The sequence below is a fragment of the Magnolia sinica genome, chromosome 16, assembly GCF_029962835.1.
Source record: "Magnolia sinica isolate HGM2019 chromosome 16, MsV1, whole genome shotgun sequence".
NCBI classification, from domain to species: domain Eukaryota; kingdom Viridiplantae; phylum Streptophyta; class Magnoliopsida; order Magnoliales; family Magnoliaceae; genus Magnolia; species Magnolia sinica.
In genome coordinates this window covers 37,544,129-37,558,010 of record NC_080588.1, presented here as the reverse complement: position 1 = coordinate 37,558,010, position 13,882 = coordinate 37,544,129, and the positions used below count along the sequence as shown (strand labels likewise).

The 13,882-nt window shown below is 35.5% G+C and overlaps 1 non-coding gene across 1 annotated transcript; it reads left to right on the top strand.

Moving 5' to 3' along the window:
* The first annotated feature begins 13,087 nt into the window (after window positions 1–13,087).
* Window positions 13,088–13,194, top strand: LOC131230004 (small nucleolar RNA R71). The gene has a single exon (XR_009163735.1). It is a non-coding gene; the product is annotated as a small nucleolar RNA R71 (small nucleolar RNA).
* The last annotated feature ends 688 nt before the right edge of the window (window positions 13,195–13,882 follow it).

Genomic DNA, 13,882 nt, shown 5'->3' with positions numbered 1-13,882 from the left:
ATTCAAGCCACCATACTGAGACATAAGTCCCTGTGATTGTCAAGCTATTGTATGATAGTTTAAGATTCTTTTTATAACTTTTTGATTTCTAATTTCTTGATCTATTGCTAATTTAATCTTATTTGATAAAAGGAAATTCTAATCTACCCCTTTTGAGATCCAAGAAATTGAATCAAAGTAGCCCAAGGTTGGATTAATTTAAAATTCATTTAGACCTAGAACCCTTCCATTTATATGATTGAACATTAAACATCTTCATCTTCAAAGAAGCGGTTCTTTCGGGCTACATCAAAACAGAATCTACAGATAAGTATTTTAAATTACAGCTTTTAGTTTTTAAGATTGCAGGAAAATCTCTATTGTGGTTTTGACTGAGATAGCAAGAAAATCTCAGCGTGGGGTTTTTAATTGTGATAGCCCATTGAAAACACAATTGTAATGGTTTTAAGGTGAACCTTGAAAAACCTTCTTTCATAGTGAAATCCAATATCATGTGGATTGTGATTATTGGGAGTGGAGTAGGTGTGGCTATTTTAGAATAGTTGGTGTATACACCGAACCACTATAATTCTTGGAGTTTGGTGGATGATGATGATCATCATCATCATCATCATCATGTATGTGATTTATGTGTGGTGAATGCTTGTATTTATTTCATGTACTTATGGTGAATGTTGTAATAGCTAGATTTTTTTTCAATTGCTTCTTGCATTAGTTTGAGTTTTTTATCCTTACTGAGTTCAAGAAATCAGGTTGTCCTATCATAAACTTTGGTTTTTGGTGTAAGGTTGTCCTTTGAACAACATTTGTATTAACCTCTCAATACTATTACAATTGAAGCTGTTATTTGGTTCAACTATCTACATTTATATTTTGCATTTATTTTTTATTTGGCATAGTCCTATTCACCCCTCATCTAGGACTAAGAGCTCACCCTTTTCAATGTTGACCACTGCACCTATCATGTAGCCACCCGACTACAACATTCCTTTTGAAATTATGTGTGATGCGTCTGACTATGCTATTGGTACAGTGTTAGGTCAGAGAAAAGAAAAGAAGCCCTGTTTTATTCATTATGCAAGTAGAACTTTAAATCTTGCCCAAATGAATTACTCTACTACAGAGAAGGAACTCTTAGCCGTAGTATTCACTTTGGGTAAATTTAGGTCCTACTTGATTGGATCTAAGATCATCATCTACACTAATCATGTGGCGCTCATGTACCTTCTTTCTAGGAATGATGATAAGCCCCGCTTGATAAGATGGATCTTCTTACTCCAGGAATTTGATTTGAAAATACAAGACAAAAAGGGAGTAGAGAATGTAGCGGCTGACCAACTTTCAAGAATTGACCTCCCTGATTCCCTTGAGATGACACCCATAAACAACATGTTTCCTAATGAACAACTATTTAAACTCTCTCACTTACCTTGGTTTGCCAATATTGCTAATTATCTTGCCACAGGTTTCATGCCAACACATTGGACTGCACAAGATAAAAAGAAATTCTTCGCCGAGGTTTATAAGTTCTTTTGAAATGACCCATATTTATTTAAATATTGCCCAGACCAAATTATAAGGAGATGTGTGCCAGATAATAAACACCAAAGTGTCATCTCCTTCTGTCACTCTCAGGCCTATGGTGGTCACTTTTCTACTAAAAAGACCACGACCAAAATTCTACAATGTGGCTTCTATTAGCCCACTATGTTTAAGGACACTCATGAGTTCTGCAAAGCTTGTGAGCATTGTTAAAAATTGGGAGCATTGACCCGTCAAAATATGATGCCTCTGAATCTCACACTGATCATTGAAGCATTTGACTATTGGGGCATCGATTTCATGGGACAATTCCCCCAATCCTTTGAAAATTTATACATTTTACTAGTAGTAGACTATGTCATTAAATGGGTCAAAGCGATCCGTGTTGGAACAATGACCATCGAATGGTCATTAGATTTTTAAAAGAAAACATCCTTTCCTGGTTCGGAACGCCTCAAGCCATCATTAGCAATGGAGGTTCACACTTTTGTAATAAGCCATTTGAAAGCTTAATGAAGAAATATGGCATCTTTTATAAGGTGATCACTCCATACCACCCGCAGACAAGTGGGCAAGCTAAGATTTCCAACAGAGAAATTAAACACATTTTGGAGAAAACGGTTAACCCTGATTGCAAGGATTGGTCAATCTGCTTGATCGATGCTTTATGGGCCTATTGTACTATCTTCAATACCCCAATTAGAATGTCTCCCTTTAGACTCATCTATGGGAAAACTTACCACATACCAGTGGAATTGGAACATAGAGCCTACTAGGCTATCAAAAACCTGAATTTTAACCTGGACAATGTTGGTTCGCTATGTAAACTTCAGTTAAATAAACTCGAGAAAATTTGGAATGACGCATATGAGAACTCGAGAATTTACAAGGATAGGATGAAGGTGTTCCATGATAGGAACATCCTTCGAAAATCATTCTTGACCGGTTAAAAAATCATTTTGTACAATTCTCAATTACATCTTTTTTCGGGTAAACTCCGATCTCGTTAGACTGGCCCTTTCACAGTTATTAATGTTTATCCTCAATGGGCTGTTGAGATAAAGAATCCGAACAATGGCAATGCTTTTTAAGTGAATATACATCATTTAAAGCCATTTAATGAGAAATTTGATTCAGAGGACATGTCCATACCTCTGATTGATCCTTTTTACCAGGATTGACCTCCTAGTCTGATGGAGGTGTAGTTAGGTTTATTGCTTTCATAGAATTTAGTACTACGATAGTTTTCTTTAATTGTTTAGTCATTATGCTAACCCATCCTTGCATTGAGAACGTTGAAAGAAATGTAATTCGCCTTCTTCAGGTACTACCTTTCCATCACTTATCCATTATTTTTGTTGTCTCATTTATATTACATATTTATATCTTTTACATTGAGGACAATGTAGACTTTAGGTTGGGGGGTGTGGATTAGGTAAACTAATCAGTATTTTCTTGGTCTTTGAGTATGATAAGACTGAGGTTGAACTTTGAATTGTTGGAGTTTGATTAACCAAGTATACTATCACCTAAGTTCTTGCACTCAATTGATTAAGAGGAAGTTTTGAATATCATGTTAATCTAATCACAAGAGACATTTAATTCATTTTCTGTGAGTTGTGCTAGAATTTCTAATGGTTAGTATGTGAATCATTGATAGATACTGAGAATTCAGTCTAGAGAATTTTATCCACCTTAAAAGATAAAAAAGAATTAGTTAAAAAAAGAAGATCGACAAAAACTTCATGTATGAGGAAAAGACTGAAAAAAAAAATTAATGAAAAGAATGAATTTTTTTTGAAAAGAATCTAAAAAGAATGAATTAATAAAAAAAAAGTGATCGTCGATATAAAATCAAAAACTGGAAAAAGAAGGACAAGGGGATAAGTTCAAAATCAGCACTTGAGTTTTTAACTCCTCTTGATATGATGAACATGGTTAACATTATGAAATGATAGCATTCTCATGGAAAGTAATTTGATTTTCACTGAGCACATTGAAAAACATGATGTAGGAACTTATTCTCTGAAAAAATTGGTTAAGGAACTTATTTGATTGACTGCTTATTTGATTTGGCTCTAGGTTTTCAAAGTCCCACTATCTCGTCTTAATTCTACTCATTCATACTCCATTGCACAAAAGGTTATTTTCTGAAAAAGGTTTAAACATTAAGAATTGAGGTTCACTTCATGCATGTTTTGCTCAGGACTAGCAAAATGCTGGTTGGGGAGTGTGTTGAGTGTCAAATACTGCATATTTTTCCCTATTTATATCTTGATTTTATGAACATGATGATGCTTAAAGGTATATTTTATACATGTTTGTGTTGCAAGGTGAATCTGAGAGCTTGGAATGTAAAGAATGCTAAAAGCATGGATTTGACACTCAAGAATCACCAAGGCAAAAGATGGATCTTAGGAGGCCAAGATTGAAGAATTCATATGTCAAAGATCTAAGGAAATCAAGTGAGGAATGAAGATAATTAAATACTTGAAGTGAAGAAAAGGAATACGCGTGAAGTTTGACTAACCCAAGCTCTGGTTCTACTAGCCCAAGCCGTAGCTTGACTAGCCCAAACTCTGGCTCGACTAGCCCAAGCTCTGCTTCGACTAGCCCAAGCTCTGCCTCGACTAGCCCAAGTTCTGCCTCGACTAGCCCAAGTTCTATTCCATCAGCCTAAGAAAGTTTAGCTTGAACTCCAACAACATTATCTTTCAAATTCGCGTGACCTTCGACCAGTCGAAGATTGCCCTTAACTAGTCAAAGGTTACCGAGAATTTGCGCGGATTGCATAAATTTGAGGTAGTTTTTGGATTTTTCCAACTCGATACAAAAGTTAGAGTTCCCCAACTATAAATAAGAGTTCCTAAGATGCTCCAACGTATCTTCTAGGGTTTAAGGAGTAGAGCAAAAGGGTGCAGAGCCGCCGCCAAGAGTTTTATTCTTCTTCCTTAGTTTGTTTTTATGCTTTTCTTTATAGTTCTTAGTTTAATCATGTCTATAGCTAACTAAACCTCTTAACTAGGGCAAGAGGTGAAGCTTGTAGCGTGATTGGGATGTTTACTTTGCTTGCGTTCTTATTTATATTGAACTTCATTGATTTCTAGTTTGATTTTTAAGGAATATTTTCAGTTTTCTATGATTTATTGTGACTCAAATTACAATAGATGTTGTGATAGCTTTGAATATCTTCTTTTCCTTTTTAAGATTATGGGATTAGTAAATCCTATTGTTCACCATCGTCTCCAGGGCATGGTAGGGTTATGGAATCCCTTCCAATCCTCACAATCCTCATCCATTGAGAATTAGGTCAATGAAAGTTCAAATTTGATTTAATTGCTATATTTTTCAATTAGATAGGATAGGACTCCAATTCTAATTATGTTACTTGAAATAAGTAAGGTAGCATCTTTATTGCTATAAGTGGATCCTTGGCACCCTAGTTCCAACCTTTAAATTCACAAAGTTTCAATAACAAAACTCACAATTACTCTCTCAATTATTTCAGATTTAGTTTTAGATCTTCTAGTTCTACTTCTAACTACTTTCAAAAACGTGCGAGATTAGTCCCTATGGATTGGACCTCAGTCTCATCGAGATTATTACTACATCGCGACCCTATACTTGGGGTTGTGAACATGAAGCCAAATAGGACACTTACTATTTTTGGCCGAAAACCCTACGCACTAGTAGACATCACAACTGTCTTTACTATTTATAGTAAGTTGCGAATTCTAATACTTTTAGTTACAGTTTGACTATGATTTCCCTCCCATTGCTTGGTATCCTTATTTAAAGGGTTGTGAACTCATTTATTTCATTCATCAATCAATTTAGAATTTTATCAAATTTGTTTTATATTTTCCTTGTTCCTTCCTCATGGATTCGAGGACTCTCTGTGAGGAGTCCAGAGAAGTTCCGTGGATTCGGAACAATTATCCTCTTGAGGAAGACAGTGCTCGACCTCACGTCCTCCCCTACGTCAGTTTAGTATCAGAGCAAGGCTTTTCCTCGGATCTATGACTACTAATGACGGGTCAGGTAACTGATTGCATGCCTCCAAGTGCAGAGGTTCGTAAGTAATATCCCGTGAATACAGGGTCGATCCCACAAGGAGATGAATTGTGAGAAGAAAAAAATCAAATGCAAAACAAACTAAGTAATAAAAATTAATCTGATGATTTGATTTTGGAATTTTTGAATAGATGTAATTCAATTGAATAAAATAACACCCAAGCTTCAAAGTTCCACACACAGGTTAATGTTCCGAAATCATGATGACTTGGATAACACAACTAGGATCTGAGCACTATGGTTAGCCTAATCGAAAAATAAAGCAGTTTAAATATTTTAATAAATGATATAAAAGATTAGAAAATAATGGATTTGCACCATTGACAAATATTCTCAAGCGCCAGTGATTTTAAGTATTCAATATCTATAAGATAATGAATATCAAAGAAATATAACAGGTTGAGAACCTCTCCTATCTAGGAAATTTGATTGATCTAGGGTAAGCCTATCCATTAATGTGGATCTCATATGATGGAAACATATGGATCTTAGAAGAGGATAAAAAACAAAACCTAAATAATAGATAACATGCATACACCATTCTTCTCATCATTAAAACAATCAATCATCATAATCTTAAAAAATTATTAAACCCATGTGCTTCTCTTCTAGCTTGGGCTAGAAGGAACTTAGAAAAACATAATAAATTGCAGAAATAAAAAGCAACAAGAAAAAAAGAAAAAAAAACGCAAATAGAAAAGATCTAAAATAAAAAAAAAAATAACTTATAAAGCTTTAATAAAACTAAAACTCTTTAAAAACCCTAAATATTGCTCTTAAGTGCTTCTAATGATGTTTTAGAATGCCCTAGGAAGGCCAATTTATAAGTAGGGAACTCTAATTTTCGTACAAAGTTGAAAAACCCTAGAAAATGCCTAAAATATATGTATTTTCTCAAAATAGACTTCTCGCTGCATAGTTCGTTTAAAACGGACTTCCTACTGCGCAGTTTTCCAAAATAGACTTCAGAGCTTTAGAATACGCTTTTCAGGACGATTTCAAGATTCCTCACTTCAAATCTTCAATTCTTTTCATTCCTCACTTGGTTTTCTTGAATCTTTGGTATGTTAATTCTTCAATCTTGGTCTCTTAAGATCCATCCCTTGCCTTGGTGATTTTTTAGCATCAAATTCTTACTTTTTAGCACCATTTTTCAATCCAAGCTCTTAAATTCACCTTGCAACACATACATGAGTAAAATAAAATATTAAGATGATTTATGTTCATAAAACCAAGATATAAATGGGAAAAAGTATACAATATTTGAGTCTCAACACACCCCCCAACCAGCATTTTGCTAGTCCCAAGCAAAATAAGTGAAGAAAAATAAAAATAAGAATAAAAAATAATTCTAGAAACAAAATTAAAATGAAAACAAAATTCTAACTACACCACTTTCGCAGGTAATCTCGATTGCATTTAGCATATGCAACAAGCCTTTAAACCCCTAGGTTTCCCCTAGTGGATGAGTTATAGTCTCGTGAGGGTTTCCAAAAATGTTACCCACAAACATTGAAAACAAGAAAAATATTTCAACACTAAAAAATTTATACAATTATCCCCCCATTCATCATATGAATTCCAAAACAAAACAATACTTAACCTAAGTCTGAAGTTAGTTAGAATCTCAATTTTCTAATACATTATATCCTTAAGTTCAGAGACCTAATCAAAATTTAGAATAGTTATGATTCAATATCCTTAGGTGCTCCGTGACACTAGTCTAACTTTGAGAAATATGCATGTTCCATATCCTAACTTCTTTCAATCATCCCAAGAATATGAAATCTCTAGTTATCTCATTTTTTCATGACATTTCTTCTTTTATCATCATATCTTTATTATTATAGACCACCCTTAGATGAAGATTCCCACCGGGTTTGCTTCATAACCTAAGGTATCGTACTTGTAATGGTAACAGTAATGGATACTTAGGTATCCTTACTCCAAATTACTGACACGATTGTTATGGTCATTGCATTCATGTTGTATAATAAAATTTTATTTTTTTCATCATTTTTTCCTTTCATATTCTCTCTTTTAAGCATATATCAATGGTAGTAGTTCATTCAACCTTGTTTGAATCAAAATTTGTTATTCTAGTTCACATATCATATTCCTCACTTAATTAGCTAGGATGTATTGTGAATTCAGTACGTCAAATTACAACTTACTTTAAATAGTGATTAGATAATTGAACTCAAGTTTATAATTTTCAGTTATCAAAATTCTGACTACTATCAACCTAGACTAAGTATTAACTTTGCCTTTGGAATTCACAAAATATCATGTTCACATTCTTGTATATAAAAATATTATTTTGAAAATGTTGAAATTTTTTTCCATAAACCTAAAAAAAAATTAAAAAATAAAAAATAAACTTAAACCTAACTGAAACATAAAAATAATAAAAATAATAATAAAATAAACTGAAACCCAAAAAAAAAAAAACTTTCACATGGATGACTATCCACACCCCCCCAACCTAAAATCTGCATTGTCCCCAATGTAATGATAATGTAATGCAGAGAATAATAAAAATAAAAGAAAGGGTGAATAGTTCCTTCCATGAAAAACTCACCTGCTATGTAACACTAAAAAAATTGAATATGATACAAATTCTCCACAAATGCTTCATCAAACCAGGAGCATCAATCTGAATATTCTAGCTCATGAAGAGGGAAGGACTCCTCTCCCAAATGAAAGTTTTCCACATAAGGCTTCAATCTCTGAACATTAACCTTGTACACATTGTCATTACATGGATTCTCAATTTCAATAGCCCCATGAGTATAAACATTCTTCACAATGAAGGGTCCTGTCCATCTTGATCTTAACTTTTTCGGAAAGAACTGGAGACGGGAATTGTACAATAGGACCTTTTACTGAGGTTCAAAATTCTTCCTCAAGATATTTTTGTCATGAAAAGCTTTGGTCCTCTCTTTGTAAATTTTAGAATTTTCATAGGAATCTCTCATCAACTCCTCTAATTCATTCAACTCTAATTTTCTTTGTCCACTTGCTTGATCCATATCAAAGTTTAATTTCTTTATTACCCAGTAGGCTATATGTTCCAATTTCACAGGCAAGTGGCAAGCCTTCCCATACACTAATTTGTATGGAGACATTCCAATCGGGGCCTTATAAGCAGTCTTATAAGCCCATAAAGCGTCAGATAGTCTGAGGGACCAATCCTTCCTATCTGGCCTTATAGTTTTCTCTAAAATGTGTTTGATTTCCCGATTAGAAATCTCAGTTTTCCCACTCGTTTATGGGTGGTATGGGGTGCTCACTTTATGCTTGATGTGATATTTCTTCATCAAAGCCTCAAATGTCCTATTGCAAAAGTGAGACCCACCATCACTAATGATAACCTTTGGAGTTCTAAATCTAGAAAAAAATATTTTTCTTGAGGAATCGTATGACCACTTTGTTGTCATTGGTCCTACTTAGAACTACCTCAATCCACTTTGAGACATAGTCCACACCAACCAATATATAAAGAAATCCAAAAGAAGATGGAAATGGACTCATAAAATCAATACCCCAACAATCAAAAATCTCCAATGGTAAAATTGGGGATAAAGACATCGTGTTATGCCGAGACACTCTTCCCAACCTTTGACATCTATCACAAGCAACACAGAAAGCATGGGTGTCTTTAAACATGGTGGGCCAATAAAAACCACACTGCAGCATTTTTGCAGTGGTTTTCTTAGCAGAAAAATGGCCACCACATGCTTCCATGTGGCAAAAAGAAATAACACTCTAAACTTCATCCTCTGGGACACAACGTCTAAAAATATGATCAGTCCTATATTTATATAAATACGAGTCATCCCACAAGAAGTTCCTAACCTCGGTTTCAAAACGCTTCCTATCTTGTGACTTCCAATGATATGACATTTTTTCCGTTACAAGATAGTTCACTATATCTGCATACCAAGGCAATTTGGAAATCGCAAATAATTGTTCATCAGAAAAAGTGTCCTAGATATGCATCTCCTCAATGGAATCATCTAACACCAATCTAAAAAGGTGATCGACCACTAAATTTTTTACTCATTTCTTATCTTTTATTTCTAAGTCAAATTCTTGGAGTAGGAGGATCCATCTCAAAAGTCTCGACTTTGCATCCTTCTTAAATAACAAATATTTCAAAGACGAGTGGTCCGTGAAAATGACCACTTTGGATCCCAGCAAATAGGACTTAAACTTATCCAAAGTAAAAACTACTGCAAGTAACTCTTTTTCAGTTGTTAACTAGTTCACTTGGGCCGAGTTTAAAGTTTTACTTGCATAGTGAATAACGTAGAGCCGTTTATCTTTCCTTTGGCCCAAAACAACCCCTATAGCGTAATCACTTACATCGCACATTAGTTCAAAAGGAAGTGTCCAATCTAGTGGACGCATGATAGGTGCAGTGGTAAGGGATGATTTAATTTTATTAAAGGCACTTGCACACTCATCTGTCCACTTAAATGGAACATCCTTTTGAAGAAGATTAGTCAAGGGTCTAGTAATGGCACTAAAGTCCTTGATGAATCTTCTATAAAAACCAGTATGCCCTATAAGTGATCTAATATCTCTAACAGTTCGGGAATAGGTAGATTAGCTATAATGTCGAGTTTTGATCGATCTACCTCGATTCCATTTTTGGAGATAACATGGCCCAAAACAATTCCCTTTTGAACCATGAAATGACATTTCTCCTAATTTAAGACAAGGTGTTTCTCTTCACACCTAGACAAGACAAGAGATAAATTGTTGAGGCATTCCTCAAAACTACTCCCAAATACAGAGAAGTCGTCCATGAAAACCTCAAGAAACTTTTCAACCATATTTGAAAAAATGTTTAACAGACACCGTTGGAAAGTTGCTGGGGCGTTACACAATCCAAATGGCATCCGTTTGAAAGCAAACATGCCAAATGGACAAGTGAATATTGTTTTCTCTTGGTCTTCTAGGGCTATCTCTATTTGGTTATGTCCGAAATACCCATCAAAAAAACTATAGGAATGACTTGCTACCCTCTCTAAGACTTGATCAATGAATGGTAGAGGGAAATGATCCTTCTTTGTGACTTGGTTCAATTTTCCATAGTCAATACAAACACTCCAACTAGTGGTGATACGTGTTGGTATGAGTTCATTCTTAGAATTTTGCACAATAGTTATTGTAGATTTCTTTGGGACTACTTAAGTTGGACTCACCCAAACACTATCGGATATTAGGTAGATGATTATCACATCCAATAATTTGATCACCTCATTTTTTACAACTTCCATCATGTTTGGATTGAGACGCCTTTGAGATTGTCTAATTGGTTTGGCATCATCATCGAGGTAGATTCGATGTGTGCATATGGAAGAGCTTATACCCTTGATGTCAGAAATGGTCCAGCCCAAGGCTCCTTTGTGGTCCCTTAAAACTTTCAACAATTTAATCTCTTGATCCTTATCTAAAAATGAAGAGATCACCATAGGATAAGTTTTATTTTCACCTAAGTATACATACTTAAGCTCATTTGGTAATGGTTTTAAATCAAGCTTTGGAACATTGGTTGGTGATGGCAGAGGTTGCAAGTCCTCGATAGATAGGATTTGAGTGTGCGGTCTCCATTGGTGCATACCAATGTCCTGGTTGGTAGTGCTCTCATTATCATCAGAAATTTCAGCAAGCACTTTTTCTAAATTAGAATTTTTCAAGTCTCCAATGACTTGAATCAATTCCTCAGTCAGACTAGGTTCCAATTCCTCTTCTTCTATCAAGCAGTCCATGAAATTCAGCTCATGGATCTCATTATTATCAATGGGCTGCTTACATAGATTGAAAATATTTAGCTCTAGAGTCATGTTACCAAAAGACAAGTTCATCATTCTATTCCTGCAATTTATGATTGCATTGGAAGTTGCTAGGAAAGGGCGGCCTAAAATGATGGGAACTTGAGCGCTATCATTTACACATGGTTCAGTGTCTAGTACAATAAAATCCACGGGGAAGTAGAATTTCTCCACTTGGACTAGCACGTCCTTTAAAATTCCCCTTGGTACCTTAATAGAGCGGTCAGCGAGTTGGAGTGTAATCGTGGTTGGTTTAAGCTCGCCTAACCCCATTTGTTTGTAAACTGAATAAGGTACTAAGTTGACACTTGCACCCAAATCTAACAAAGCATGCTCAATTTGAAAATTCCTAATGATACAAGGAATAGTGGGACTTCCCGGGTCTTTGTATTTGGGTACAACCCTTTGTTGAATGATAGCGCTCACTTTCTCAGTAAGGAAGGCCTTTGTGTGCACATTTAATTTCCTCTTTACAGTGCACAAGTCCTTGAGATATTTAGCATATGATGGAATTTGTCTAATAACATCAAGCAGAGGAATATTGATAGTAACCTTTTGGAGCACATCCAACACCTCTTAATTTTCATGGGGACAGTTGGATTCCGGAAGCTAGATGGGAACGGAACTGGAGGCTCTTATGACTTAGTCTCTTTATCCTTTTGCTGTTGCGGCTCTTGAACCATAGCTGGTTCATCATTTTCTTGAGACAGTGGCTCATCCTCCAGTATTTCTACCGGTTGCATTATCTTGTTATGGACCTCTTTTTCACTTCTCAAGGTAATGATGGCCTTAGCTTGTTCATGATGTAGCTCACTTGGATTTGAGTCTCCAATGAAATGTGTGTTTCGAGGGTTTGGCACAGGTTGAGAAGGAAGGGTGCCTTTTTCCCTAACATTTAGTTGAGTCTCAATCCTAGCCACAACTGTCTTTAATTTCTGATTTGATTGGATTAGAGACTGATTCATTTGAGCTTGAGAGTTCATGAATGTGGTCAATGCATCCTCCACAGATGATTGCTTTGGCGGGGGCACATATGGTGCATTGTTAGGTGCCCCAAAGAAGTTTTTTTGTGAAGGCATTTGAGGTGCATTAGGCGCATTAATTTGTGGTCCATTCCTCCAACTAAGATTAGGATGGTTACGCCAATTTGGATTGTACGTGTTTCCCATTGGTTGCATAACTGACCTTTGGTAATTATTTATAGCATTTGCTTGATCATGCTCATGCGTGATATTTTGTACAACTGAGATTATTGGATAATCCTTTGTGTCATGGTCTGTACCACCACAAATGCTACAAAAATTACCTAAGGAAGTGTTTGCTTTAACCATATCAACCTTCCTAATTTCCAAGGCTTCGACCTTTCTAGCCAATGCAGTGAATTTTGTATTAAGGTCGTCTTCCTCTCTTAGGACATACATTCCCACTTTCTCTCTAGGAATGGGTCTAGTTTGGTCTAATTTAGCAGAGACATCCCATGTCTACGTATTCTCTGCTAACATATCTAAAAAATCCCAAGCCTCATTATGATCTTTGTCAGAAAGGTTCCACCACACATCATCTCTATGAACTAACGGGTATCCATGGTGAGCCCCTTTCGGAAAGCATCAATTACATGTCATGGTTCATAACCATGATGTGGACAAGTAATTAGAATGTCTTTGAAGCGCTCCCAAGCTTGAAAAAATATTTCATTCCCCTTTTGGGAGAATGACATGATTTCTTGTTTTAGTGCATTTGTTTTGTACTCGGGAAAAAACTTTTTCAAAAACTCTCTACTTAAGGCTTGTCATGAAGTGATGGTATTAGGTCTTAGAGAGTTGAGCTATGCTTTGGCCCAATCCTTTAGAGAAAATGAGAATAACCTAAGCTTAAGTATATCCCTATTGCCATTATTTACTTGTAACGTTGCAATTACTTCCTCAAAGTCCTTGAGGTGCAAGTAGGGGCTTTCAGAATCTAAGTCATGAAATTTAGGAATTAATTGAATCACACCTGGTTTAAAATCAATGTTCCCTGTGTGAGCAAGGAACACTATACAAGATGATAAAGTTAATCTCTTAGGGTGTAAATGTTCACGTAAAGTCCGTGGTTGGTTTAACACATTCTTATGAACTTCATTTTCATCCTTAAGAGGAGGATTATGTTGATTTTCTCTATTTTGATTTATAGTTGGATCTGGCAGATTTGGATTTGGATTATCAACTGGGTCTGCCATGGAATCCAAGTGATATTGAGTGCCTCTTCTAAGTGAATGATCAGGGCCTAGAACTAGTCCCCCTTTAGAGGAGAGTCGATTGTTTTGATCCCTACTCCAACGGGACATAAACCATCCACACCGCACAACAAATACCACTAATTTAAATAGCAAGTATGATACTTAAAATAAAAATAAAAACTTAAATCAACAACCCTGGTGAAAA